We start from the raw sequence: 12,850 nt of genomic DNA, 5'->3' as shown, positions 1-12,850 counted from the left end.
ATGTAGATTTGCCTTGATCACGGAATTTGATCACAGTGGTAAATCTACTATGACCCATGTGTACTGAACCATTCTTTCTTACACATAATTCACCTTTAACTGGAAATACTGACATAGCGGGCAAGACTGGTGCAGCTTCGGATTCAACATTCAGAATCATGAGGTTAAGTGTAAAATTACCTAATCCATATACTTCATTTTCTAGGTCAGTTCCTGTTCTTTTGGGAAGTCCCTCCTTGTTAGGATAGCAGACTTTAAGCAAAACTAAGTTCAGGTTTCCCCATACCCAGTTGCTCTGGAAAACTACAGTATTTGAATCTAAAGAATTAATCAAACTAAACCATGCTCCACAGGAGCCATTGTGTGTGAACGGATACGGAAAGAGGGGCAGAACTCCCTTGTATTTCTGATAGGGAGGGAGTCGGCCACATATCCAACAATTTGTAGCATTGCTGGTCTGATGGGAATGATGTAACATACTAATGAATGTGTTGTTGCGCAGCGCAAGTCTATAGGGCAACTCATGTGACGGTAATTCGCTAAAAGAATGTTCGGCAGTAACATTGTAAGCAGAATGAGCACGCCTGAAAATAGGATAGTACATGTGCAACAGTATACTTGCAGCAATAATCAAAAGACTTAGAAAAAACATAATCAATAATGTCACTATACAGTGACTATGAAGTGATTTACAATATGCATGTTTCTTGAGCTGTTTCTGTCTATTTCTCTCTCTAATTCGGTCTAGAGGATACATGTCAGAGACTAATTCAACCGATTCACCTTGGAGAGGACTTAAACAATCGAATTGTCTGACTTGCTAGACCTTAGTTTCAGTTTATAGTTTTGTGATTCGTTTTTCTCAACCAGGGGGAGTTTTGAGTCAGTCTGTGGGGGAAGGCAGGGCTGAGAGTTCAGATCAGACGGTAGTCCATGAAATTTCTTGATATGGCTCGAGTGTAGCCAACCCTTGCGACCCTCAATCTTCACTGCTGTCCTCGTGGTCAGAAGTACCAATCTTGGTGTTTGCCAGCGAGGCTCCAACGGGCTCCTCCTGTCGAAATTTCTTATGAAGACAAAGTCGCCGGGAACCACTTCATGGGGCTTCACCTCAGTGTTGTCGGGAAAGGCTGCAGCTACCTGTGAACGGCAAGATTGTAGTGCAGACATCAAGGAAGCAAGGTAATCTGTCAGCATATTACAGTCAACGTCAGTGATTTTACGAGGTATAGGCGTCCCCCACATATTTGGTGGCCTACTGAAAACCACCTCGTACGGGGATAGCCCTGTTCGAGAATGTGCTACCATTCTCATGTAAAAGAGAGCAACTGGTAAGGCTACTATCCAGTCGACACCTTTCTCTCTGCAGATTTTAGAAAGTCGAATTTTCAGAGTCTGATTATGACGTTCCACGAGACCTGCTGCCTCGGGATGTCGGACACAGTGGAATTTCCATTGATAGCCTAACAAGAGTGAAATGTGTTTCATCAGCTCGGATGAGAACGGCTGGCCGTTATCTGAGTACACGATACGGGGCAAACCATACCGTGGGAAGAATTCACGAACTAACTGTTTGGCAGTAGTCGGGGGAGTGTAATCTGAGACGGGATATGCCTCTGTCCAACGGGAAAGAGCACATACAACTACGAGGACATATTTGAATCCTCGACAACGTTCCATCTGGATATAATCCATCTGGAGGACTTCAAAAGGGTGATCGGGAGGTTGAAATCCACCTTGCTCTACAGGTACGCCTTTACCTGGGTTGAACTGACAACAAATCATACAAGTTCGGACTTTCTGTTTGGCTGCTGCTCGTAAGTGTTTGTTGAACCAAATGTGTTGAATACTGTCTAGCATAGCTTTCTCTCCTAGGTGCGCTGGACTATGTATTGTGTTAATGATAACTTGAACCATGGAGTCGGGGAGAAACCATATAGATTTTCCCTTCGTCATCCATCCCTGATCTGTTTGGATCCCTCCTAATTCAGTCCATTTCTTTATTTCCTCTGGTGTAGCATGTGTCTGTATGTCAATTACATCAAGGGCGGGATCCTTAACTGTCATGCAGTGTGTCGATGTCGGAACTATTGTCTTTGTCACGTCCATTGCGTGATTCCGATTCTGAGCTGTTTGCTTAGCTGTTCGGTCTGCTAGATCGTTACCCTGGGAAATGATATCGGTGACTTTTGTATGGGCCTTGCATTTCATGATAGATACCGCAGTAGGTAGATGTATTGCATCTAATAGAGCTTGAATGAGGGGACCGTGTTGAATGTTGGCACCATGAGAAGTTAAATAACCTCTCTCTCGCCAAAGGACTCCGAAGTCATGGACAACTCCGAATGCATAACGTGAATCTGTGTATATGTTGACTCTTTTATTTCTGGCTTGAATACAGGCTTGTGTCAGAGCAACGAGCTCTGCTGCTTGAGCTGACAAAGTGTTAATACAATTCGTTTCAATGACTTCAGTGTCTGTTGTGACTGCATAAGCGGCCACTAACTCTCCTGTACTTGTTCTCATGCATGAACCATCCACATAAAGTGTCAGGTCTGGGTCTGGTAATGGGACATCTGTCAAGTCTTGTCTGGGTTTTGTCGTAATAGTAATGACTTCAATACAATCATGTGCCAATGGGTCTGTTTCACTTAATGGCAAAAGCGTGGCAGGATTTAATGTACTACAACGTCTGATTTCTATGTGTGGCTGGAACAATGTTAGTTCATAACCCGTCAGTCGTGCTATAGTCAAGTGTTGAGTCTGAGTTCGGTTTAAAAGAACTTCCACAGAGTGTGGAACTTGCACTGTCAATTGATGTCCTAATACTATGGAATCGCTTTGTCTGATCGCTAAAGCTGTCGCTGCGACTGATTTCAGGCACGCAGGAAGAGCCTGAGCTACGGGATCTAATGTGCTAGAAAAGTAAGCACATGGTTTGTGTGATCCTGCTTGTTCCTGAGTGAGTACTGATAAGGCAGTACCTTCACGTTCCGTAACAAAAAGTGTAAAAGGCTTACTGTAACATGGTGTCGCTAAAACAGGTGCTTGACATAAGGCTTTCTTTAAGTCTTCAAAAGCTTGTGTATGTGCCTGAGTCCACGGGAGGACAGTCGATGTCGCTGCCTCCTGGGTTGTCAACTGAATGAGTGGTTTTGCTAGAAATGCATATTGGGGAATCCACTGCCTACAGTACGAAGTGAGACCTATGAAGGCCCGTACCTCTTTTTGTGTCTTGGGTGGTGGCATGTTTACAATTAACTGGATACGGTCAGGTGTGAGCTGTCTCCCCCCCTTGGACAGCAAGTGCCCAAGGTACACAACTTGCTGAACACAGAATTGTAGCTTCGAAGGGGACACCTTGTGCCCCTTGTCGGCCAGAAAATGTAAAACCGTCAGTGATGCTTTTTCACATTCGGGTTCGCTTCGGGCGGTGATCAGCAGATCATCGACATACTGAAGCAGTGCAGTGTTAACAGGCATGTGGATACTGTCAAGTTGTCTTTTCAGTGCTTGGCTGTAGATGCTGGGGCTTTCTGTGAATCCTTGAGGTGTGCGTGCAAATTTAAAGCTTCGTCCATTTAAACAGAATCCGAACAAATATTGGCTTTCCGGATCGATTGGGACGCTAAAGAAGGCGTTCTTGAGGTCAATTACAGTGAAGAACATTGCTTCTGAATCAATAGCTGTCAGTAATGAAGAGATATCTGGGACCACGGGATATTGTGGTACAATGCATTTATTCAATTCGCGCAGATCAATAACTAATCGATATACTGGGGGTGCTTTTGGATCAGTTCGTTTAAGAATCGGAATGATCGGAGAATTACATACATTGGAGTCGGTTTCCACAACCACTCCTTGTGCAATGAGCTCGTCAATGATTTGCAGTAAAGCCACTACAGCATCTGGAGGTAACTTGTATTGTCGCATTCGTGGTAATACCACTCCTGCTTCGAGTGTGACTCGATATGGTGTAATGTGCATACAACCTACATCAGTGGGGCCTTGTGCCCATAAATGTGCAGGTAGATTCTGTAACCGGTGATCCATGTCTCTTGACACGTAGTGACCTTTAAAGTCACGCAAAAATAGTCGTACTCCGTCCGGAGAACAACATATTATAGCTCCTAGAGCTTTCAATGTCTTTATACCTAACAAGTTTTCTGGACATGATTTAGTAAGCAATAAATCTGTAGTCCGTGTCAATGGACCAACTGCAAGTGGAAGCGGTTGCGATACTTCGTTAATAGTAGGCTTTCCTGAAAAACCAAGGGAAATATTCTGTGAGCCTGAGAGGGGTTCCCCTGGGACTTCGTCGTGACTTATAGTTGTTCTGCTTGCCCCTGTATCAATTAAAAACTTTCTGTCTTTCCCTAATACTTGACTCTGTACATAAGGACCCTCTTGATCTACGGGAACCTCAATAAGGGGTAAGCCAACTTCCTTCTCTAGGCTATTTCATGTGTATCGCTGATAATCGGGATAGTCATTTTGTGCATACTGGTACATCTGTTGTGTCGTGTTTTGTGTTGCGGCAATAGGCTGTGACTGTGGTACCGCTACGGTCTGTTGTGCAGCTTGCATAGGCTGTACATTCTGAGGTGCTTGTTGTTGGATCTGATCCTGTCTAGGCGGACGTGGTCTCTCCTTGGTTTTACCCGTAGAGATATTATGTTTCAGAACTGCACAATCGTTTATATAATGACCTGGCTGTTTACAATAGTTGCATGTCCCTTTAACGGGAACCGCTGAATTACTGGACTGTGTCGCACCCTTTTTATGACCGTCAGCTGAAACTGACTGAGCAACAAGCATTTTCATTTTTGTGTCTTTCATACGTCTTTGTTCGTGTTCTTGTTCTTCTCTAATTCTATTCTGGTGATACTGTAACATTTGTAACATTTGTGAAGGAGTGTTAGCTTGCCAAGTGCTCTCAACTTTCAATACTTTGTTTTTAACCTGCGGCAGGGAATTCTCGACTAGTTTTGTTACAAAAAGATGTGGATATGACTCGCTATTTGCTTTTAAGCCGCTATTAATACCAAAACATTTTTCAAATCGGGAATAGAAATCACTAGTGTCTTCATCGGGTTTCTGTTTACAGGCTGAGATTGCACCCCAGTCTTCCTTTTTCGTAGTTAATAAACGTGGCAATACTTGTACTAATAATCCTGGTAATGCTTTAATTTTGTCCCCAAGCCCTCGGCCTGCTGTTCGGGCTTTTTCTTCGTTTTCTAATGCGGTCCAATCAATCTTTTGGTCTCCCACCTCCCATTCTTTTTCTTTGAGTTTCTCGTAAATACCGGCAGGCAATAATACTTTCAATATTTTCATAATGTCAGGATAGGTATAATCACCCATGAGTAACATGTCCTTTAGTTCACGGTGAAAACCTGCTGGATCTTTGTCATGGCTGGGCACTAATTTTTTCATTTCCAATAGTTCTATTTTATTTCTGGGCGTGTACACAAACAGGCGCGAAAAAGAATCATCCACATTTTTAACTGGGTGCACTTCGCGTAAGGGATTCTGTCTGTCTATGTAATACATTTTTCTTTCCATGGAGGGAGCTGAATCATGCTCTGGACATAGGAAGGCACTGTATCGATGCCGATGTTCTAGAATTTCTTTAATTAGATCGGTACCCATACCTCTCCATTTATTCGTGAGTAATTCTATCAGTATATCAGGTAGGGGACCAGGATCGGAGTGTTCGTTTTTATACAATATAAGGAGGTGTTGTATCATGTATATACCAGCTAAACGCTGTTCGTCTGGTGTGAGATTCAGAAACGTGTGTGCTAGCGCATCATCACTGTATTTTTCAGAACTGTCAGCCCATTGTACTGCTGACCTGGCTAATTCTTGTTCATCCATAGAATCGAGCACATGGTACCCCCTTCGTTCTCGAAGTAATTTATCAGTAGCCTGGAATAAGTGTTCAGGTGTCCTTGGATTTGAGATAGCTGCTTGAAAAATTCTGTTACATTCTGGACGTATCGGACGCATTGCATTATTAAAAGATCTTCCCTTACCTACATAAGCTATCATTTCTCTAGCTGGTAATTCTAATTGTCCTGTGGTCATTTCTGACTGTTCCTCCTCCTCTCCCTCTGATTCAGTTTTATCTGCCTCTAATCTTCTTTCATGTATTCGTTCTACTTCTTTTCTGATCTTTCGGTGCATAACTTCTATACTCTTCTGTTTATCATGTTTTCCGTCTGCTATATTCTGACCCCATCTGGTAAGTACTTGCATTTCCTCCGGATCTACCTCAGGCCTATCTCTGTTTCTGATCAAGCAGTTTATGAAGAAGCGTAACAATAATTTTTGCATGTCCACTTTCTGGTATTCCATGGCCTCGCCAATACTTTCAGGACCTTCCCCTGTTTGGATAAAGTGATATATTTTGTCTAGATGACCAATCATTCCTGGTAGCGTCATTAGATAGGTCGAAACTCGTCGTAGACGTACTGATGATAGCAACATTTTGTCGTGTTTACCGGGCACTAGATCATATCTACAATCTGTAAGAGGCTCATTAAATATATTGTGATTAGCTGTTTGGGGTGTACGTTGGTGTGCTAAATCCCTATAAGTCAACCTAGGTGCTGGCGGTGGCGTGGAAAAACCTCCTGTCGCACCTCCTGTCGCACCTCCTGAGGTGCCAAGTCCAAAAGGATTTGTTGGATGTAGGGTAGAGAGTGTAGATGCAGGAAGGACTGTAGAAACAGGTGGAACGTTTAGAACGTGAGGAGGAGTTTGTTGCAGCGGAGGTGGGGGCAGATGATCTTGGGATTGAGCGTCGTCAACAGGTGGTGTGCGTGGCTGCGCACCATTAGCATATTCGGGGGCGGCATCATCTAAATAGGAAGAAAGGAAAATGTCCTTTGCGGTCTTGGGATGTACTTTAATCGGGAGTAATGGAGGTGGCAGATCTTTTGGTACCTCCAGGGTGGCCTTAGGCAAACCCTCGGCCAGAAGAGGATACATACCATTCATAAGAGTGTTTCGTTGTCTGTCTACTTGTTCTGTTTTTACTCGGATACCTTCGTCAATTAATATGTTTTCTCGGGCTTTGTCTGAATTCTCTCTACTTTTCTCTTCTTTTCTGAACGCTTTCTCTGTGCGTCTATGCGATTCTTTACGCCATAATTCAATGGCATCTTTCTGTGACTGTCTGGCTTTCTTTTTCCATAATACTTCTTCTACTCTCATGATGCAATCTGCATCCCACGTCCCAGCAGCGGGCCATCTCTGACTCTCTGCTAAATCCTTGGTGTAGTCCACCCATAAATCAAGATATAATACGGCATCTAGGCCATGTTTATGGTACATAAAGTACCCGGGAGTGTCCCTAGGTGGAATGGGAATGGCTTCTTCGAGTATCCCTTTTCTAGTTTTTATCTGTCTTAATTTCGAGAATAACGGCATCTTGAACCTTGCTACTTGATTCTCACTTGAATTTTAACACTTGGACTTGAACACAATTAATACAATAAACACAATAATGAAGATCGAACAATCACTCATACCACGACATTTAAAACATATCAAAACATTTTAGAACGAACATTAATAATTAGAATAAAACTAGTTAACTGCATAATACTAGATATACTGGATGTACTGCTAAACAGCACAGATACACTGCTGAAACAGTGCAGACCAGGTCTGTGTACCCAAACCCGTCTTGACCGGCACAAACCAATGTGCACGTCTAGATGCGTCCCCAGCAACGGTACTCACCGGGAAGCACGGAACGGAAGGCCTCGGAAACTGGACTGGACTGGATCGGACTGGACTGGACTTGACTCGTGACTTAGATACTTCGGAACTTCGGAATCTGGTGGGCCTCTGTATACCTCGGATCTTGCTCTCTCAGCTAGGCTCTGGTCGGGATTCTCCGCACTCCTCACCGCCTCGTCTGGGTGTTGATCGCAGCCTCAGTCGCCCCCGTTGGCCTGAGGGAGATACAGGAAATCCTGCGGGTACGCGTAGTTGTCCGTCCGGCTGTGGCAGGAGACCGGGTCTGCAACGCACCTCCGGCGCGTGGGGTGTGAGAGGTGTCCCTATTCGGGCGCCAATTATGTGGTAAATTTAAATTACCTAGACTTAATTTATGCGGTAAAATTCAATAAGAATAACTCAGTAAAAATAAGAGGCAGAATCCGTGGTATTTGAGGTTATAAAAGGGAATTTATTCCTTACAAAGGAATTATGGTTCGAACCAGGCAATCGGGTTCCGTCACCACGAAGGTTCAGGAAGGGATCGGCAATACATTATTGACAGGATATTATATTTATAGTAAATGCATTACAGTAAAGACAGATGCAGGAGGCGTAACAGCTGATAGGAAAGATAAGAATACACATACGTAATAAAAAAGGCGTTACAATAGGCGTGCATAAAGGCGTATACTAGAAAACGTCATTAAGAGGATGTCACAGGTGGGTGGATCCATAAGAGAATCCTGTAATGTCAGCAGAAATACATGGCAGAGATGCGCGCGCAGCCGCATGACGTGTGATTGACGTGTATCTAGAGGGTGAAGGGGACTTGACATTTTAGCCCTACATGAGGAGACAGAAGTCTGGGATGTCAGAACAACCTAATCCCAAATCGTATCTAATATCTTGTGTTTAAGGAACTATATTATCTGGAAGGGAAGGTCTCTCGGACAGAGTCTATTCTATACCGACTGCTAGTGCGTGTACAAGCGTCTAAGTGTCTACATGAGATGCGAGGGGGCATGGGCCTACCATGGAAACGAAAGCTATGAATTACTTGCACGGAGACAGTGAGGCCGGGCCCTTTGCTCTGTAGCTGGAAGGATGTTTACCTAAACTACTAGACAGGAATGCATTTCTCGAGGAGCGGAGCAGATAACTTGAAGGCTGAATACAGTTTTGGCAGGCAACAGGCCGGGCCAGGCACCGTTAGCCACGCAGGAAGTAAGACAAAGGTCATGGATACAGATACAGGTCCAGGCTGGAGCATTCAGAGGCAGAAGCAGGAAAAGGCTCGATGGCAGAATTCAGGGCCTACTCGCCTGAGCTGTAAAACATGAAAAGTGCATCATATAAAGACGGTGGCCAATCATATTTAGGAACGGAATATCCAACCCATTCATGGTGGATCTGAAAGAGGACATGTTAACGTTGGACACAATTGTATTTGCGTCTTCATAGCTTGAAGTGGAGGGAACATACATGTACTTGTAGCATGTACATGGAGCCGTTGGGGTCTAAGATAGGGGACACAATTGATCATAAAAATTCATATTTCCTCACCACCCCTGAGCAGGATTGAACACTCCCCCCACCCAAGAGCCATGTGTAACCTATTCCCTCACTCTGCCAAAGTAACAGGTAGGTAGCCATCTTCACAGGGAGGGGTGTTTGTGGGTGGGAAGCCAGCACTACAACTCCCAAGAGGCCCCCTTGTCCCACAGCTGAGCAGGATGGATCACTCCACCACACACCCAGAAAGACGTGTCAGAAATTCCCCCCAAATGTGCCACAGACCAGGTAAGTAGACAGTGCATGCACCCCGCCATTTCTCTCAAAAAGCATGGAGCCATATGACCACACCAGCCCTCACATCTCACCAAAATTGGCACAGATCCAATTGTCACTTACAGTGTGCAGACAGCTAAGCGTATGTAACTGTCACAGAAAGCAAAGTGTGACTCACCAAATGATATTTGAAGAAATTCAGTGCACAATCATGCACAGCACTGAATGCTATCTGTAAGTGCCATGGGGGCAGAGCATCAAGGACCACATGACAACAAAACAAGCATGGTCTGTAGTACAAAGAAAGCAAAGCACCTGACACGACAAAGGTATGCATTAGATAACAATGGCTAGTTCATGCTCAGATGTAACGTCTTCCATGCAGAGTAATCAACAAAGATGCTTCACATAAAGCCCTTGTGCTGCTAGTCGTTAGATGATACATGTCCTTGTAATCACAAAATCTGCATGTGGCGCATGGTATCTATTGAGATGTCACACCATGGACAAGTAATGTGTATACCTCTACATCATGTCATGATGCACAGTACTATGCAGACATACAATGTGATATCTAGTAAACTGTGTGGTGTATAACTTGTAAATAAGAAACATCTAACACCAAGCTTGAGGGGTGCACTCCAATGACCATTTCCCCTCTGTTCCACAGGTGACCAAGAACTGACAGCAGAAGATGATCACACCAACCTGCAGAGCCATTCTCCACCACCGGTACATGGACTCTCTGATGCTGACTACCTAGATTTCCTGGATGTGGAGCCAGAAGCCGGCCCATCAGGTATGCCAGGGCGCAAAAGGTCCCAGGACCCCACTGTCCCCCTGCCACCAATTCTGCAACAACAACTACTCTGACCCCTGCTGTAACGACTTGTGCGGCCTCCACCACCACTACCACCAATGCTGCCTGCAACACTCTCCCTGCCTCAGAAGATGACCACCCACCCCCACAATCTGAGGAGGGCAGGGAGAGTAAGCGGGTGCATAGAGTGGTGACACAGGTCCGGGACAGCAGGACAGGTGGGAGGGCAACTGGGCATCAAATCCAACCGGACACTGGGACCGAAGCCCTGGCCAACATCGCCAGAGTCCTTGGGGCCTATGAACGAACCCAAGGACACATGGGCCAGGCTCATGAAGATTCCTGTGAGCTCCGCCTCCTGCTGAGGTCCATAGACACCCGCATGGGCCAAATCGTGGACCTCTTGGGCCAGCTCGTGGGAGTTCTGAGAGACAGGCCTGCGGCCCAAACAACAGCTCCACCTCCCTCCAGTGGCCCGCAGGATGACATTACCCCCACCTCCCCTGCGGCCACAGAGAGGGGTGAGTCCTCAGACCCCATTGAGCCCGCAGCAGAGGCCCCCCCTGCCAAACGTTCAAGGGGCCGTCCAAAGAAATCCCAGGGAGGATCCCGTGGCAAAGCACCAGCCATACACCAGTCAAGGAGCCAGCCATGATGGCACCCCTCTTCACCTTGCCATTGAATTTGTTGACTGTCCTTACCCACACTGCCAGGTTAATGGAATGCATCTGTTGAACTGGGTCACCACATCAATGTGCTGCCTACTCGATTGTCTCATCTTCCATCACTGACAACTCATTGATAACACTTTTCAGCTTTTTGTAAATATTCACTTTCCTGTCACATATACCCATTGTAAATTAACACTCTTTACACACCTATGTGTTCGTGTAAGCTCCATGTTTATCACAGATGTACAATGTTGACTATGTTTACAATGTACCAGGAGCACTGATTGTTTTGAGGCATCGAGAGGCTGAAGGTACCTAGGAAGACACAAGAGAACACTATTCACTTGTCAGGTGATGGCATCACAGCCATTACATAACACTTGCCATCAAGGGACTCAATTCTGCACAAATTACAATGAGCAACAGTACCAACATAGACATTCTGTAGCTGTGCATGACTACCCTGTCCCAGAAACATTAGCAGCCAGCACAGAGCCAACAACAGACAGCAGTCACAAAGCTATCCTAGGCCTTTTCAGCAACAACAAAATCTGCAGACAATGGCACCGTTGTACGTTTTCACTCACCTTCAAGGGAAGTAGCTGTTGATGAGCTGTTGACGCAGGTCGACACCTTCCTCCTCTCCACTATCCTCATCACTGGAAATGTGTGGGATTGCAGGCGGGGGCCTCCACTGCTCATTGTCGTCCAGGAGCAGGGGGATCTTCTTGCGCAAGGCCAGGTTGTGGAGCATGCAGCATGCAACTACAATCTGACACATCTTTTGGGGAGAGTACATCAGTGCACCTCCGCTCTTGTCCAGTGAGCGAAATTGTGACTTAACCCCTTCAGTGCCCATGACGAGATAGTCTCATCATGGAGCGCGGTTGCGCTGTGCCCATGACGAGACTATCTCATCATGAACCCCGCCCGCTAATTCAACGCCCGGCACAGGGCGGGGAAAGGGCGGGGCACTGAAGAGGTTAAGTAGACCAAAGGTACGCTCCACCACACGACGTGTCCTCCCATGGGCATCATTGTAGCAGACATCCCCTGGGGTCCTGGGATTCCTCAGTGGGCTCAGCAACCAAGGCCGGTTGGGATATGCAGAGTCACCTAGGTGTGAGATACACAGACCAATATTGTAATATAAACAATAGCTGAGAACAGCATGTCACACATACAGCACACTACTTGACTCTGCGTACTCACCCACAATCCACGCACGCTCTGGATGCAGATTTGCCATCAGCTGTGGTACGATGCTGTTACGCAGGATGTAGGAGTTGTGGTTTGATCCTGGAAATTTGGCACAGACATGTGAGATTATCATATCTGCCTGGCATACCACTTGCACATTGATGGAATGGAAATGCTTCCTATTCTTGTAGATGTGCTCACATGCCTGTGGTGGAACCAAGCCAACATGTGCGCAGTCAATGGCACCAACAACATTAGGGATGTGGCCAAGGGCATAAAAATCACCCTTCACAGCCGCCAATTCATGCCTCCTGGGGAAATGGATGTATCGGTCCTTGTAGGTCATCATAGCGGACAGGACATCAGGTAGCACCATGCTGAACATAGGTTGCGACATCCCACCTGCGATGGACACCATGTACTGGAATGAACCAGTAGCAAAGAAATGCAGGGCCACCTTCACCGTACACGTTGGTGTCAAAGCCATCGGAGAGGTTCTGCGAGGCCTCAGATGGGGCTCCAACAGATCACATAGGTCTTGAAGGGTAGGTCAATTCAGACGGAATTTAAGTATGATGTCCTCATCCACCATGTCCGCCAGCACTGTGAATGGACAATGTACATTTGGTTGTCTCCT

This window comes from Triturus cristatus, chromosome 10 (genome assembly GCF_964204655.1).
Source record: "Triturus cristatus chromosome 10, aTriCri1.1, whole genome shotgun sequence".
In the NCBI taxonomy this organism is placed as follows: Eukaryota; Metazoa; Chordata; class Amphibia; order Caudata; family Salamandridae; genus Triturus; species Triturus cristatus.
The sequence above is the reverse complement of the archived record's forward strand: the minus strand, read 5'-3'. Positions refer to the sequence as shown.